Source organism: Cryptomeria japonica, chromosome 3 (genome assembly GCF_030272615.1).
Source record: "Cryptomeria japonica chromosome 3, Sugi_1.0, whole genome shotgun sequence".
NCBI classification, from domain to species: Eukaryota; Viridiplantae; Streptophyta; class Pinopsida; order Cupressales; family Cupressaceae; genus Cryptomeria; species Cryptomeria japonica.
The window spans coordinates 536,423,860-536,439,698 of record NC_081407.1 but is presented as its reverse complement, the minus strand read 5'-3'; positions in this window follow the sequence as shown (position 1 = coordinate 536,439,698).

Here is a 15,839-nt window from a genome sequence, read left to right as displayed (position 1 = left end):
AAATGTAACATGGTGAAAATTGTTTGAAGGGCAATCAATAGTAAGACTCACATCTCTCTTTGAGGGAAAGGGTAGTTTTCCTCTTGATCTATCATTCACCATTTTCCACCATTACATTTTGGTGAACCCAATGTCTTGAATGCTTTCCTTTGAACAAAATTTCATATTTTTCATTTACAAGTTTCAAATTTATGCAAACTTAGTGGTTAAATCATTAAAAACCCTAGTTTTTAAAATTAAAATTGAATTTGTGATTTATAAAAATTGCTTGTTGTTATCTTAGATCTGAATTTTTTTTTTGTTTTTTAATTTCAATTTCCTCTTTATCTTGTTCAATTTGCAAATAAAATTTTACAAAATTAAGAGGTTACTTGTTAAAACCCTAATTTTCAAAAATCATCTTGAACTTGTGCAAAAATTGGATTAAAATTTAATTTTCAGATTTCTGATTGTTCTTAGATTTGTCTTCAATCGTACAATTCAAAATTTCAATTTCCCCCCTTTTTTTCCCAAAAATTCAAATTTTAAAATTAAGTGGTTAGGTCATAAAATCCTAATTTTCAAAATTAATTGGATTTTGTGCAATTCAAATCAATTTCATTCCAATTTAGATTATTAGGGTCCTATCTTTACATTTGCGCCTTCATTTCACCCATATAGAGATTTTAAAATTCGCCAATTTTGGGGGGTTAGCTTTAAAATCATCATAATATCCATCCTTAAAAATTTTGAAAAAAGTTGGTCAAACCATGTGCGTTTCCACCACGGTCCTTGGATATTTTCCCAAAATTTTGGGAGATTGTTATGACTGTATTTACTAGCCTAAATCTAGAAGATTGGCTGATTTTATCGATTTTTTATCCCTCTAGAATCAAATACCTTCAAAATACAACATTTCAACTTAAAAAAAAAATTTAGAATTAAGAGGCTAATTATAGTCTGCCCTGATTTTAAAATTAAGTGGTCTTCCCTTGGCCCTATTTTGAAATTCCAATTTCCTTTCATTTTTGGATGTCATTCCCTTCCTCCAACAAAGTTTAATTTGTGTAATCATTATTTTCTTAAATTTTGCATTACTCAATTTTGTAATCTTTGTTCCACAATTCAAAATTCAAAATTTTCCCTCTAGTGCATGAGTTTTACCACTATTAGTCCTACCTATCCTATCCCTATTAGATGAAGCATTAGAATTAAGGCTTTCCAACTTTAATTATCGAAGAGATGGAGCCTAATTTGAGTGACTTCTTTAATGAGGATCAACTTCCCATCCTAATCATGTGCTGACTCACCCCATTGATGGATCCCATGATGAAGTAGAAGCTTTAACTAGGGTTTCTCTAGATCAACTTTCTACATTAGACAATCAATTTGATAGCTTTCAACACTAGATGTCCCAAGAATACCCTAATAGTGAATCTCTTCCATTAATTGAAGGCCTTAAGCACATGATTCAAAGTGATAAGAATGGAATTGATATATTGCATGACATTGCACATATTGTTGATTCTAATGTCATACCTATCAAGAGTTGTGCTGAAACCCTAGGTTATTCACAACCTTCAACATAACTCAATCCTCCAATTCCTTTTACCACTCCTATGACTAGTATTCCTACTTTTACCTCCAACATCATGGCTACTTCAACTCAAAATGTCATCCCTACAACAATTGGTCATGGGGGCAATCCCTCTTCTTCATTTAATCCTCCATCATTACCTATGTCTTCCATGAATATTCCTATTATTCCTCAACCAATCAGTGTGACACAAGGGGGAAATTCCTTTAACAACTTTGTTCCTCCTTTAAGTGTCCCTTTTCCTACCCAACCATCACCTATGCCTACTTATCATAATGTACCACCACCTTATTCTCATTCCATGTCTTCTTTCAATATCCTCACACCACCTTCCCAATCACCTATGTCTAACATCAATTCTTCTACTGAAGCAACAATTAACAATCTTTCTCAAACAGTATCTTCCTTCAATAACAAATTTGTTCTATGAATCAATCCATGTTTAGTATTCCTACCTTTGATGTTGCAAAACCACTTTCTCTTGATATCATTAAAGCCGTGCCACCTAAACATGTGGAGATCCCTCAATTGGAACTCTATAATGGAAAAGGTGACCCTCTTACGCACGTCAAAACATTTCAAACCTTGTGTACTGATTTTGCTTATGATAAAAGATTGTTTGCAATTTTTTTTACAAGAACACTATGAGATAAGGCTTTACAATGGTATTTCTCTTTTCCTTCTTGTTATATCACTTATTTGCAACAACTAGAAAATTCTTTCATCCAACAATTTCAAAACAACATTGGTCCTAAAATCATTTTGACTAATTTAATGCATTGTAAACATGGTGTTAAAGAAAAAGTGAATGATTTCATTGGTAGATATAAGCATTTGTGTGCTCAAATTTCTTTTCATGTACCTGATAATGATATTCAAATAATTTTCATTTCTAATTTACAAAAATATATAAGGGAAAAGATTCTTTTCTCTGAGTTTACTTCCTTCCTGCAGTTGTGTGAAACACTCCACAATTATCAATTGGTTGTGAGTCAAATGGAGCAATATACTCCTATGGCTCTAAGTGATAAAGGGGAGAGTGTTCAACAACCGTTTATGAAGTTCAAACCAACAAAAAGTTTCATCAATTTCAATGATCCAATCAACAACAAGCATGTGAATGCTACAACAGGTGTGCCTTATATTTCTAAATTTTTCCAAAGAGAAAGACAATTTACTTCCTTGAATGAATCTCTACATATTATTATGTCTCATTTGTTGCACATAAATGTTATCAAACTTCCTCCTCTAAAAAAAATTGATCCTTCTAAACTTGCATCCCCTTATTTTGATAACAATTCTTTTTTCCAATTTCATCATCAACCTGGTCATGATACTGAGAAATATTTTGTATTGAAGAATAAGATTCAAGCGTTGATTGATAACAATACTATATATGTGGTAGGTGTGAATGATAAAGGGAATAAATCAGTAGCTCCTCCTAATCAAAATCTTGAGATTTTCACTGATCCCTTCCCATCTCATACCTCTAATGTTATTGAGATTGTGCCTAATTCTCTCTCTTCTAAAGAATTCACCTCTATGGCTCCAAACTTGGTTAATATGGTAGAAACACAAGACATGCCTAAGGATCCTTGTATTACATTTGACCTTAGTGAGACCATTAGAACACCTGATGGCCCTTTATACATAGTTCATACTAAATCCATGGATGTTGACTTTGTTATCATACCTTCTTCTGAGAAATTCCATGTGAAGTTAGGCTATCCTTGGATATCTTCCATGAAGGCTATTTCTTCTCCAATCCACAAATGTCTTAAATTTCCTCACAATGGAGAAATCATAACCATGAACCATAACTTATTTCATCCATCCGAAAGAAGCCCTGGTGTTCCTATTGATCTCTTTTGGCCTAAACAATTTCAATCTCTTCCATCAAGGAGAGATGCTCTTTTTCAATCTTATAAAAAATGGAAGAACGATATATTTTATCCTTAAGCCAACCTAGATTTCCAACACTTGACATTCTTATTATTCTTCAAGATGAGGTTCTTCCCCTCATGTATGGAACTAATCTCCCTCCTAAGGAAGATCGTCAACCTATACCTATGGATGTGACTTTACCTTCTCTTAAGGAGAACAACAATATTCCTCCTAAGAATAGACCTATACCTTCTCTTAAGGAGAACAACAATATTCCTCCTAAGATTAGACCTATACCTTCTTGTCATGATGGACCTGGTCTCCTTCCTACTCCTAATATTCCTCCTTTCTATGGTGCAGTTTCACCTCCTTCCTCTTATCAAGAGAAGAGGCCTGCTTCTCCTATTGTTCAACCAAAAAGACCTCAACCTAAACCTTCAACTATCAAGGAGAGAAGCATTCCTACATGTTCAAATATTCCTCCTCCTCAACCTTCCACTAAGACTCGACGAAATTGTTGTGTGAGAGAATGTCGATGAAGACGCCATATTCGAGCTCGTGAAGCTATCCCTCAAAATATTCAATCTCCTCAGACTCTGATAGTTGACATGATTCCCTTTTCTCCTAAGAAACATGTGATGGTTTTACCCCTATTCATGTTCTTGCTCCTCTTTCTCTAAAATTTGATGAAGAAATGGATGAAACTATTATTCATAATGACAATACAACTCCTCATGCTTCTGATAGTGATTATGAATATGTTGACATAGACAAGCATTTATCAGATGAGTTTTTACAAACCCTAATCGAAGCTTGTATAATCGAACAAAGTGACTTACAACATGAGTATAGTCCTTGTTTGGATCTTGTGATAGCTCCATCTACTGTTCTCAATGTCGCTCCTCTAGTATGTTACTCGCCTTCTTGAAATAGTGATCAGCAAGATCATGAGATAGATGTCGTGCTAGATTAGTAATATTAGTACTGCAGATCTTTCTCCCTCTCCTTTCTTTGTCTTTTGTTACCATTCTTCTATGTGTATCCCTTTTCTTCTATTGTTCCCTTAATGTCTACTTGGGGACTGTAGGATTTTGCTAAGTTCAAGGGCATAATGAAAAGCATAAAAAGAGAGACAATAGAATGACAAGAACAAACTGTATTCTCATCAATATGCAAATGATCAACTGGATTAACCAATACAATGAATATAGGCATGCTTATATAGGCAAGGCCATATGGATGTATGAGCACACAATCATGACATATGGCTCAATGAGAAACAAGGGTAGGTAAGAAATATTAGGGGTAGGTAGGAGAAATAATATAATATTCTACAAGAGGTGGATGACCCACCAAATGTGGAGTGTAACAACAAAACAAGACCACAAAAGGTGGAATTTCTCCTACAAGCTCTATCCCTATGTGCACACTTCCCTCAGTGTCTCAAATCCAAACTATGAAGAGATGCATTATCCTTAGTTAACTTAAGTAAAGTGTAATAATATCCATAATGAATATTTCTTTACACCAACACCCCCCTTTAAGTGCAACTTAGGGGAATGAAGACTCAAGTCAATAATGCAAGATGGGTCCCGACTACTAGGCCATGATAGGTACCCATGTACAATATGCAAATGCAAGCAAAACTATGCAAAGAAATCTCTCAAAAATGGAGAAAGGGAGAAAACCCAGTGGGAAAAAACTCCCCCCCAAAAGAGAGATGAAAGTACAAAAGACTCTCAAAGAAGAAGTACACAACCTCAAAGAGGAAAAATTCCCCCCCATAAGAGAGGAAGGAGAAGTCAGCTAACCCCCCTAATGACACATCCCGCACCCCCAAGAGAGCTCGCAACTGCTGGAACTTACTCTCGGTGAAAGGTTTGGTGAATATGTCAGTAACCTATTCTGCTGTAGGACAATACTGCAAATCAATGACCTGCTCCTGAATCAGCTCTCAGATATAGTGCATATGAATCTTGATGTGTTTGGTCCGCTGGTGCTGGACCGGGATCTTTGAGATTGCAATAGCACTCTGATTGTCGCAATATAGAACTGTCGGCCGTGGAGTGGTGAACCCAAACTCTATGAGAATCTGCTGGAGCCAAATGGTCTCAGTCACTGCGTTAACAGTGCCTCGATACTCAACCTCAATCAAAGAGAGAGCAATAGCATGTTGCTTCTTGCTCTGCCAATAAATGGGGCCTGAACCAAGGTGAAAACTGTAAATGGAAGTAGACTTACAATCATCAAGATCACCAGCCCAATCGGAGTCTATGTAACCAACCAAGCAAAGTCCTATGCCTGCTGCATAGTGAATCCCATAGTGATGTGTACCTTGGATGTAATGAAGGATGTGTTTGGCAGTTTTCCAATGAAGCTCATGTGGTTCCTGCATGAAGCGGGAAACCATGCCAACTGCAAATGAAATATCAAGGCGTGTATGGGTCAAGTAGATGAGACTTGTGATTGAGTTCTCTGTGTATTTGAAGGATCCCCAACAAGAGAACCCATAGACTCAAGTGTCTGTCGAGCCCAACGAAGTCTAGGTGGAGGTGGAGAACAAGGCTCCTCAACTACAAGTGGACCCTGTGGAGGTGTAACCCTGCGAGTCGAAGTTGAAGGAGTCTCATCATCTGAATCACTAGCATCACTATCCACAATGGAGGAAGGTGGAGGAGGTAGAGAGGCTAAGCTAGGAGAGCTTTTCTCAAAGTGAACACTTCTCTCAATGAACACCTCATGTGTCTTAGGATCCATCAGTTTATATGCCTTAACACCCTTAGGATATCCAACAAATATGCAAGGCCGACTCTAAGGTTCAAATGCCTTGCATTTTTGTGGAGGTATGCGAGCCCATGTTGGACACCCAAAGAATCTGAAATGTCTCACAATCGGTTTCCTACCAGCCCAAGCTTCAAAACGAGTAATATCTTGCAATGCTTTGTGAGGAACCCGATTCTAGATGTGTGTGGCACAACTGATAGCCTCTACCCAAAAGGTGGGATCAAGAGAACGTGCATGTATCATATAGCTAGCCATTTAGTTGAGAGTTCTATTCTTGCATTCTGCAACTCCATTCTGTTGTGGAGTGTATGCAATATAATGTTGAAGATCAATTCCCTCAAGTGTACAAAAATCCTCAAGTCTATTTTTCACATATTCCATACCATTATCTGTACGAAGAATCTTGACCACTTTCCTAGATTGCTTCTCCACATGAGTCTTGAAGTCTTGAAACCTATCAAATACTTCACTCTTATGAATGAGAAAGTAGACCCAAGTGAAGTGGGAGTAGTCATCAATGAAGGTGAGGACATAGCGGGCCTTGCTAAATGAAGGTGCTGGAAATGGACCTGCTACATCGCTATGAACAAGTTGAAGAACTTCCAAAGATCTCCAAGCTTTCCCCTTATCAAACTTCTCCTTGGGATGCTTGCCCATGGAACAACTTGAACATACACCCTCTAAAAAACTGATTCGAGGTAGACCTGTGACCATGTCTTTAGTGCTGAGCTGCTGAAGATAGCGGTAGTTGAGGTGACCAAACCGCTCATGCCATAGCTTACTTTCGGAATTTGAATGAGTAAGCAAGGCCCTAGAAGGTGAAATTGGCACAAAGTGGGAGAATGAATAAAGCCTTGAGTTGTCATTGACTTGTCCCACTGCTACCAAGACATCATCATCAAGTTCCTTTACCACAACTGAATCTAGTGTAAACTCAACCTTTTTCCCATTCCCATAGTGAGTGATTTGGTAGATAGAGAGAAGATTGGTAGATAAGTTAGGAACATAGATAATATTCTCAAAAGTTCCATCATCCATGTCAATTGAACCTTTCCCTTCAACCTCTACTTGTGTATCATCACCTATGTAAATGTGAGGTACCTTAGATGGCTCCAATGAAGAAAACTGCTCCTTTGTAGAACCCATGTGATATGAGGCACTCGAGTCAAGTATCCATTGCTGTGAAGAACCTATTGTAGCCACAAATGCTTTCCCTTTTCCCTTAGACTGTGAGGAAGAGGAAGGAGATGAATCCTTCTTTGTGTAGGCGGATGGCAAGTTGATGTTGTTTTTCTTGAGAAGATTAGTTAACTCATCAACTTGCTTTGCGTGGCATCGATGCTCATCATGACCATACTTCTTGCAATATGCACAAGTTGGTTTATCCTTCTTAGGTGGTGTCCCCTTCTTGGAAGAGGATGAAAAATTGCCCTGTGATGGAGAGGATGATTGTCCTTTTTCCTGTTGTGGCTTAGACTTGGAGTGCTTCTTCTTCTTGTTGGAATCTTTGCCTTGACTTCCTTGATTCCCTTGATTAGCCACTAACGCCTTGGACTTTGAAGACTTGAGAAGTCCCATGTTCAACAACTTAGATTGTTCTAATATCAACATTTCTGTGAAAGCATCAAATGAAGGCATAACATAGGAACTCCCCACTATCAAATGATGAGTTTGGAAGCTAGACACAAATGCTGCATATTCTGGTGCAAGCTTGTCCAACAAGTTGAATATCAACTGAGCATCCTTTTTGTCAATTCCACAATCTTTAAGCTTTGCTCTTAGCTCATTTGCTTTGGTGACATAATCTTGGATTGTATCAAAACTCTTGGGATCCAAGTTGGTGAGCTCATTGTCAATTTTGTAACCTCTGATTTTATCAACTTGACCATACAATTTCTGAAACATATCCCAAACCTCTTTTATAGTTGTACACTTCTCAGTCTGAAAAATGAGGTCATCTGATACATACTTGCACAAAGTTCCAAGAGCCATGCAATTCTTAGTGAGCCATTCTAACTGAGCATTAGGATCAGCCTTAGGATCAGGTGGTGCTACTATTGTTCCATCTATGTAATGCATGAGACCTTTTTCCATTAATTTGCTCCATACTTTAATTTTCCATGATGCATAATTATGTGGAGTAAAAGGTGGAAATTTATGAGGACTCATTGCAACAAAAAATGAAAGGGCACAAGGAAGAGAGGCACAATCACACAAGACACCCCCCAAATTCACTCAACCAAAGAACCCCCCCAAAAGTGATGATCTGGCACTTTATACTTAGTGTGTATACAATGGGCCACTTGCAAAAAATGACAAAGTGGGCTTCTGATTTCAATTTTACAACTGCCTCAAAAAGGCCAAAAGAGACTCAAACTAATAATGCAAGAGATCTAAACTAAGATCCAAGAAAATTACAAGTACCAAATAGGTCAAATAAGACCAATATCTGAAAGTACAACTTCTACTCAAAATCTCTGAAATCTGATCATATATTATGAAAGTAAATGAAAAAAATACACTTTAAAAAAAAAATGGCACCTAAAAAGGAGGTCGCATGAGCTCAAATGAGGCTTTTGAAGTTGTAGAATTGGGGATTGGACATGTACAACTAAGAGAATCCAAAAAATCTAAAAAACCTATGCACTAAAACTAGAAAATAACCACACCACTGTGAAGAGCACAAAAAATTAGCCCAAATCAAAAAAAAATTCACCCAAAAAAGAGCAAAATTGAGCAAGCTATGAGCCTCCAAAGTTGGCTCAAAAAACCAAACATCTCAATTGAGAGGGGTCTGTGAATTTCCAAAAAAAATACCGGGCGTTGACTGTGCAAAAAAGCCAGGTGGCACTGACTGGGCGCTGACTATTGGCGGTCACCGAAAATCTGCCAGTTGGTTGCCAAAAAAGTTTAGATAGCGGCCGAAAATTTTTGGTGGTGGCCGGTAAATTTTGGCAGCGACTGGAAAGCAGTGGCTGGAGGACTGACTGAGGGCCGATGACGGAGTCATGAGGTCCCAACGGCGGCCGACGGGGAGATCCCAGCTGCAGTCTAGGTGGTGGGGTTGGGAGGTCCCGATAGCGATCTGGGCGGCGGCTGTGGGTAGCTCTTAGCAGTGGCAGGTCCAAGCGGTGGTTGTGGGCAGTGACGAGCACTACTGGTGGTGCTGCTGGCAGTGGCCACTGGGCGGTGCTATTGGGCAGTGACCGCTAAGCTGTCGGAGCCTGTGCAGGAGCCATCGATGGCGTGAGCTAGTGCTGCATGGCCTGCAAGAAAGGTACGATGGGCAGGGGGGGTCTTCAAAATAAAATTTTCAAAACTAAAAAAAAATTTCAGAGAAAAAAAAAAAAGATATATATATATATATATATATATATATATTATAGATCTGAAAATTCTGTACCATATCGCCGAAATTGGGCAAAAGATTCCTCCACCCCCAAAAGTCGATTTTCATAAAAAATGGTTGAGTTTATACTTGATTTTTATGGAAATGGCCTCTTGGATGCAATGGTGAGGTCAAAAACGCTCTAGGATGCCTCCAAAAAGTGCTTGTTCCTCAGATCCAAAAATAGAAGCCTTCCAAAATGTCTCCAAAAACCAATCAATGAAGCCCCAATGGCTCTGATACCATGTAGGATTTTGCCAAGATCAAGGGCATAATGAAAAGCATAAAAGGAGATATAATAGAATGCCAAGAACAAACTGTATTCTCATCAATATGTAAATGATCAACTGGATTAACCAATATAATGAATATAGGCCTGCTTATATAGGCAAGGCCATATGGATGTACGAGCACACAATCATGACATGTGGTTCAATGAGAAACAAGGGTAGGTAGGAGAAATAATATAATATTCCACAAGAGGTGGATGACCCACCGAATGTGGAGTGTAACAACTAAAGAAGACCACAAAAGGTGGAATTTCTCCTACAAGCTCTATCCCTATGTGCACACTTCCCTAAGTGTCTCAAATCCAAACTACGAAGAGATGTATTATCCTAAGTTAACTTAAGTAAAGTGTAATAATATCCATAATGAATATTTATGTACACCAATAGGGATGATGCAAAGAATTGAGTTCTTTTCTTGGTCTTTCATGTAGTGTCCTTATTTGGGGAATGAAGATTATGTTGGCATATGCACACTCCAATGAGACATTGTATGTGATTGAAAGTTTTGTCATTGATGGCAACCTTGCAATCCTATGGCACCGACAAGACATTATACCGGCAAAGCATTACACCGGCAAGATAGTGCACCGGCATTAGCAAATAACACTCTACACCAGCACAGAAGAAAAGAAGTATACCGACACAGAGGCCGACAGGATTTTTGTTATACAATATTTTGTTTATTATTGTAAGCCGACTTGGAAAATTGTAAAATAACTTATATATAAAGGAGATCACTGTAGACATTTGAAAAAGTGTAGTAGAAGCATTAAGGAAAATATTAGGTAGACCTAATATGCAAAATATAGGTCAAAGGGTATATGTAAAGAACATAGCAAGAACCAATACTGAATCTAGCATTGAAGATGCTATTGTAAAGCAGTACAAGTTATTGGATTAGTATAATCCTTATTTGTAAGTAAGTGTGACTTCCCTTTGAGCAGTAAGCTCTAGGCAGTTGGCCTTCCTGCATGTGCAGGCCCCTATTGTAAGTAATATTCTCTTATTGGCCAGTGAGTGAATATTGTGGGTCACAAATCCCATCGAGGTTTTTCCCACACCGGGTTTCCTCGTTAACATCTTGTGCTATGGTGTACTTTTCATGTGGATGTTCTTGATTCTGTTTATTGCATTATTTCTTGCATACTAGCACACTATTATATTATGTTCTGCATGTTTTAACTTAAGAAATTCTTATTACCGGTTAGATACTGATTCACCCCCCCTCTCAGTATCTATGGGACCCCTAACAATTGGTATTAGAGCTTGGTTCTCTATTTTCAGAAGCCTAACAGCTTGAGGAAGATCTTGACACTGATAAAGATGGAAAATATGATGAAGCAACTTGAAGGAGCTCTTATAGACTATGATGCAGAGAAATTAAAAAATATCAAATTAGAAGATGATTTAAGGGTAGCTCAGGATATCATTCAGGCACTTCAAGAAAATTTTACTGTTGCAAGAAATAAGAGAAGAGAACTTTGTGAAAAATTGCAAAATGAGAATGATGAAAAGGAATCACTTAATGATATGATAAGAAAGTTGAAGCAAGAGATCATGACAACAAAAATGAAATGCAGGATATGACTATGAGATTTTGCAAAGAGATTGAGGACAGGAAGAAGAATGAAGAAGAATTGACCAGAAGACTAAGTGATGTAGCAAATGAGAATACAAGACTTAGCTATGAAAATAACATGTTGAAGACAGATCTAATGCATACTCAGAATGACTCAAATGAACTGATGAGACAAAAAGAAATCTTGGAAAGAGAACTGGAAACTGCAAATCAACACAAAGAAAAATTCAAGAAAAGCTCAAAGGAACTTGGTACCTTGCTGAAGAATCAAAAACCTAAAGGTGACACTTCTGGAATTGGCTTTGAAGTTGGTGAAAGCTCTGGCACTGCAAATATTCAGGATCATAGCAAACTGGTAAGACAACCTAATGCTTATAAATTCAATGGAAAATGCTTTAACTGTAATAAGTATGATCATAGAGCAAATGAATGTAGATCTAGGAATTATCAGAAAATCAACACACCCATCGGTCAATGTTCAAAATGCAACAAAATAGGTCACAACTCTAAAAACTATAGAATGAATGTGAGATGTTATGTTTGTGGAAGATTTGGACATTTATCAAATCAATGCAGAACACAAACCAGCATAGGTTATGGGAAAGCTATTCAGAAGAATAATGTAACTTGTTATACATGTAACAAGATTGGGCATATTGCTAAATTTTGTAGAAGTAAAGGAACGCCGGTAGACAACAAAAGTGCTAGCTTGAAAGGTAAAGAAAAAGTTGAAGAGGTTAAGCAAGAATTCTCAAAACAATGGATTAGAAAATCTGATCTAAATATTGGGAATACTCCTCCACCGATAGAACAAACCAATGTTTCACTGGCAGGATAGAGTGATGCTTCACCGGAAGGACAGAGCAGTGCTCCACTGGTAGGAAGTTCTTCATCTAATTGAAGAAAATTTCCTTGAGGGTTTGGCAATCTATTGATACATGTGCTAATTATTCCCTTGGTTAGAGATAAGAAGTTCAAAATTATCTATTACCGGCAAACAATGTTAAGTGAATACTTAACCGGCATGCAATTAATGTGGTAGATGGTGAAAAGACATTATAAAAGTAAGGTTTTGGCTCCATTTCATTTCACCATGATTTCAAATTTTCAGAGAGCGTAAAGATTTCGAGCTAAGGCATTTCAAGAAAGAAGCAAGCACACTCCAATCAATCATCCATCCAAGGCAGTAAAAGGTATTTAATCATGGCATCCACCTCTGCAATTGAATACATAGCAAACCCTAATATTGTTGAAGTAATAAAAAGACCTAGGCCTGTATTTCAGTTAGTTCCCGAGATAGCAAAGAAGGATGATACCTTAGGTGCTTTTTCTCAAATTCCTAAGGGAGTTGTATATGCTAAAGACCCCAGAATGTACATCCACTGCAACATTGAAGAGTTAGGAGATGAGGAAATTAAAACCATGTATAAAACCGTGATATGTGATAATACCAGCAATGTTAAAGATGAACACAAGATCATTGAGACCTTAGGATTTAAGGACACTTGCAGAGAGATGGCGAACATTCCAATGGCGGAGCATCTCAAGGAACATGTATGCACATACAGACGACCGGACGATGCAGGAGCAGCGGTATGTATCTCAAAAACGCATATTTTCAATTTCATGAATTTTGATTGCTTTTGGGACATTGTGGGGCCCATAGGGGATGCAGAAAAGGACTCCTGTGATTATGTAGGGTGAATCTTGTGCTAGTGTAGGGTCTTCTGTGCTTGTGTAGGGAGACACAGGCACAGGTTACATGACATAGGCGCAGGTTCCTTGACACAGGCGCAATTGTGCATTTGTGACTCAATTTTGGTTCGAAACTGCATGCAAATGATCCGAAAAGGGGGGATAAGGGTAGGATAAGTCAAAATAGATGAAAAACACCCTGATTTGGACATGATAATGAGGAAATGCAACCTGTAGGAGCAAACCCTAATACTGACAAAATGTGCCCCAATTTGTGATGCAGAGTCGACAGTATCCGTTGATCACACGGGAGAACCGACCTAACTGCTTCATGCTATGACATAGACTCAGGAGCACAGAAAGAGATAAATTAGCAGGACTTGGGATATACTATGTCATGTTCATGCTTGAGACTAGGGCAAACACAGGACTGCTTACCGCATTGGCAGAGCGATGGCATTCAGAGACCTCCTCATTCCATCTGGCGACTGGAGAGGCGATTGTGACACTGGAGGATGTATGGCGTATCCTCCGCATTTTGATTCATGGAGAGATGATAGAGTATGACCCAGTGACAGGGAGAGACACATTGTGTACATTATTTGAGTGTGATGCAGATGATCTGGATATCGTCGAGACGGAGATTGGCTGGGAGACCATGGCATCAGAGTATGATCGGCGATACGTGGTGATAGCAATGGCGATAACATGCCTACTAGTAGGAGATAGATGAGGACATGGATTCCATATTGGATGGGGAAGAGTGCTAGAGCGGATGGCAACAGAGGGTACGGTGTATGCATGGGGACCATGTGTACTGGATATGCTGTATTTTTAGCTGCATCAGATAGCGTATCAGGGAGTTCAGACTTTGAGTTGTGGAGTCACATTGTTGCAGGTATGGGCATTTGAGCACATAGCAATATGTTGACTGATTACAGATAGATAGGTAGTACCACATCAACTATATGTGTACTACTATGGGGGATCACTGAGATAGGGTCCTTTTGGATACATATTATATTGGCGACATGAGCTAGACAGACTGCAAGAGTTCATATGGAGGCCATATCGTGATTGCCCGAGTTGGTCAGATGACAGTGATGAGTTACCATATTGTAGACAGGAGAGGTACCTAATTGGGCGACCAGTGAATCGCCAGAGAGTGATTGAGTTGTACCCACCAGAGAGAGTTAGATGACAGTTTGGAGAGAGGCAGGATGTACCCAGGAGGACTGCACACTTTGCCCGATCTCACAGAGAGACGAGTTAGTGGGGGAGTATGATTTAGCCACACATAGCATATACAGACTTCACACAGCTGTAGCAGAGATAGTGGGATTGGGGATCAGATGTGGTGGACACTGGGACGACAGAGGAGTAAGAGAGATGGTTTGCACGATGGCGGCTAGTGCCATTGACAGATCTAGATGTTCCAGTACCGAGGCGACAGGAGGACTTCCCACTCACAGGAGAGGAGGAGGGAGATGATGAGGATGAGGAGGAGGATGGTGATGAGGATGGGGATGATGAGGATGGAGCCAAGGATGGTGGGGATGATGAGGACGGAGATGAGGATGAGCAAGATTTAGGCGAGTAGGAGGCATTGCAGGATATACCCATAGAGCCGGAGACAGCTAGGACAGAAGAGATGGAGATGTGCAGGGCTACCGTAGCGAGTCAGTAGGATCACATTGCGACTTTAGAGAGACAGTAGGAGCAGTTTAGAGCAGAGATAGCTAGACTCACAGTAGCTTGAGATACAACAATTGCTCAGGCACAGCGAGAGGAACAGAGAGTCACTGAGTACATTGGGTCGATGCGGGATGCTAGTGCACAAGAGATGGCACAGATGCTGGTATAGACCAGAGAGGAGATATGCCATTGGAGGACACTATATGAGGGTGTTGTTCTACCAGAGCAGAGAGCAGCTTCATATCGGGCACGATCGAGGACAGAGAGCAGGGCACGCTCTCGGAGGTCATTGAGAAGCATGGGAGTGAGTGGACCTATGAGACCACCACAGCCAGGACCAGGAGGAACATCATCCACAAGACATGGCAGGGATGAGGAGGATAGAGGGAGCACCCAGTGACAGAGGCACATGCTCCTTATGATGGACATATGTAGTTTGATGTTATGTAGTCAGCCTGTGGGCCATACTTAGGACAGACAGTCCAATTTTTGTACTCCGATATTATTGTGACATATGATATGATATGCATCGATATGATGGGATGCAATGTGTTATGACTGATAGCTATATTTTTCATTTATGGATGACTTATGCACTATTGATTGGGGAACATGTATGGATGCATTTTTATGTGTTTTTGATACATTGATAATATGAAATGGATAAAAGACTTGATATGATGCTTAATGTAATGCAGGATGCAGCATGTATGTTTGGGGAAATCGGAGCACTAGACCGAACTGACTATCCAAACTGATGGAAGAAATGCTAGTAAGAAGAAAATGAGATGGAGGACAGTTGGAGATGAAGAAAAAATTGCTTTCAGTAATGCACTTTGTAGGTGAGAACCTTTATTTTTATGTAGCAAAATGGATGCATAGCATCATGGCATTGAAGGCCAGAGCTGAAATGCAACCCTTTTTGCAAAAGGCAGACACATCACAGAC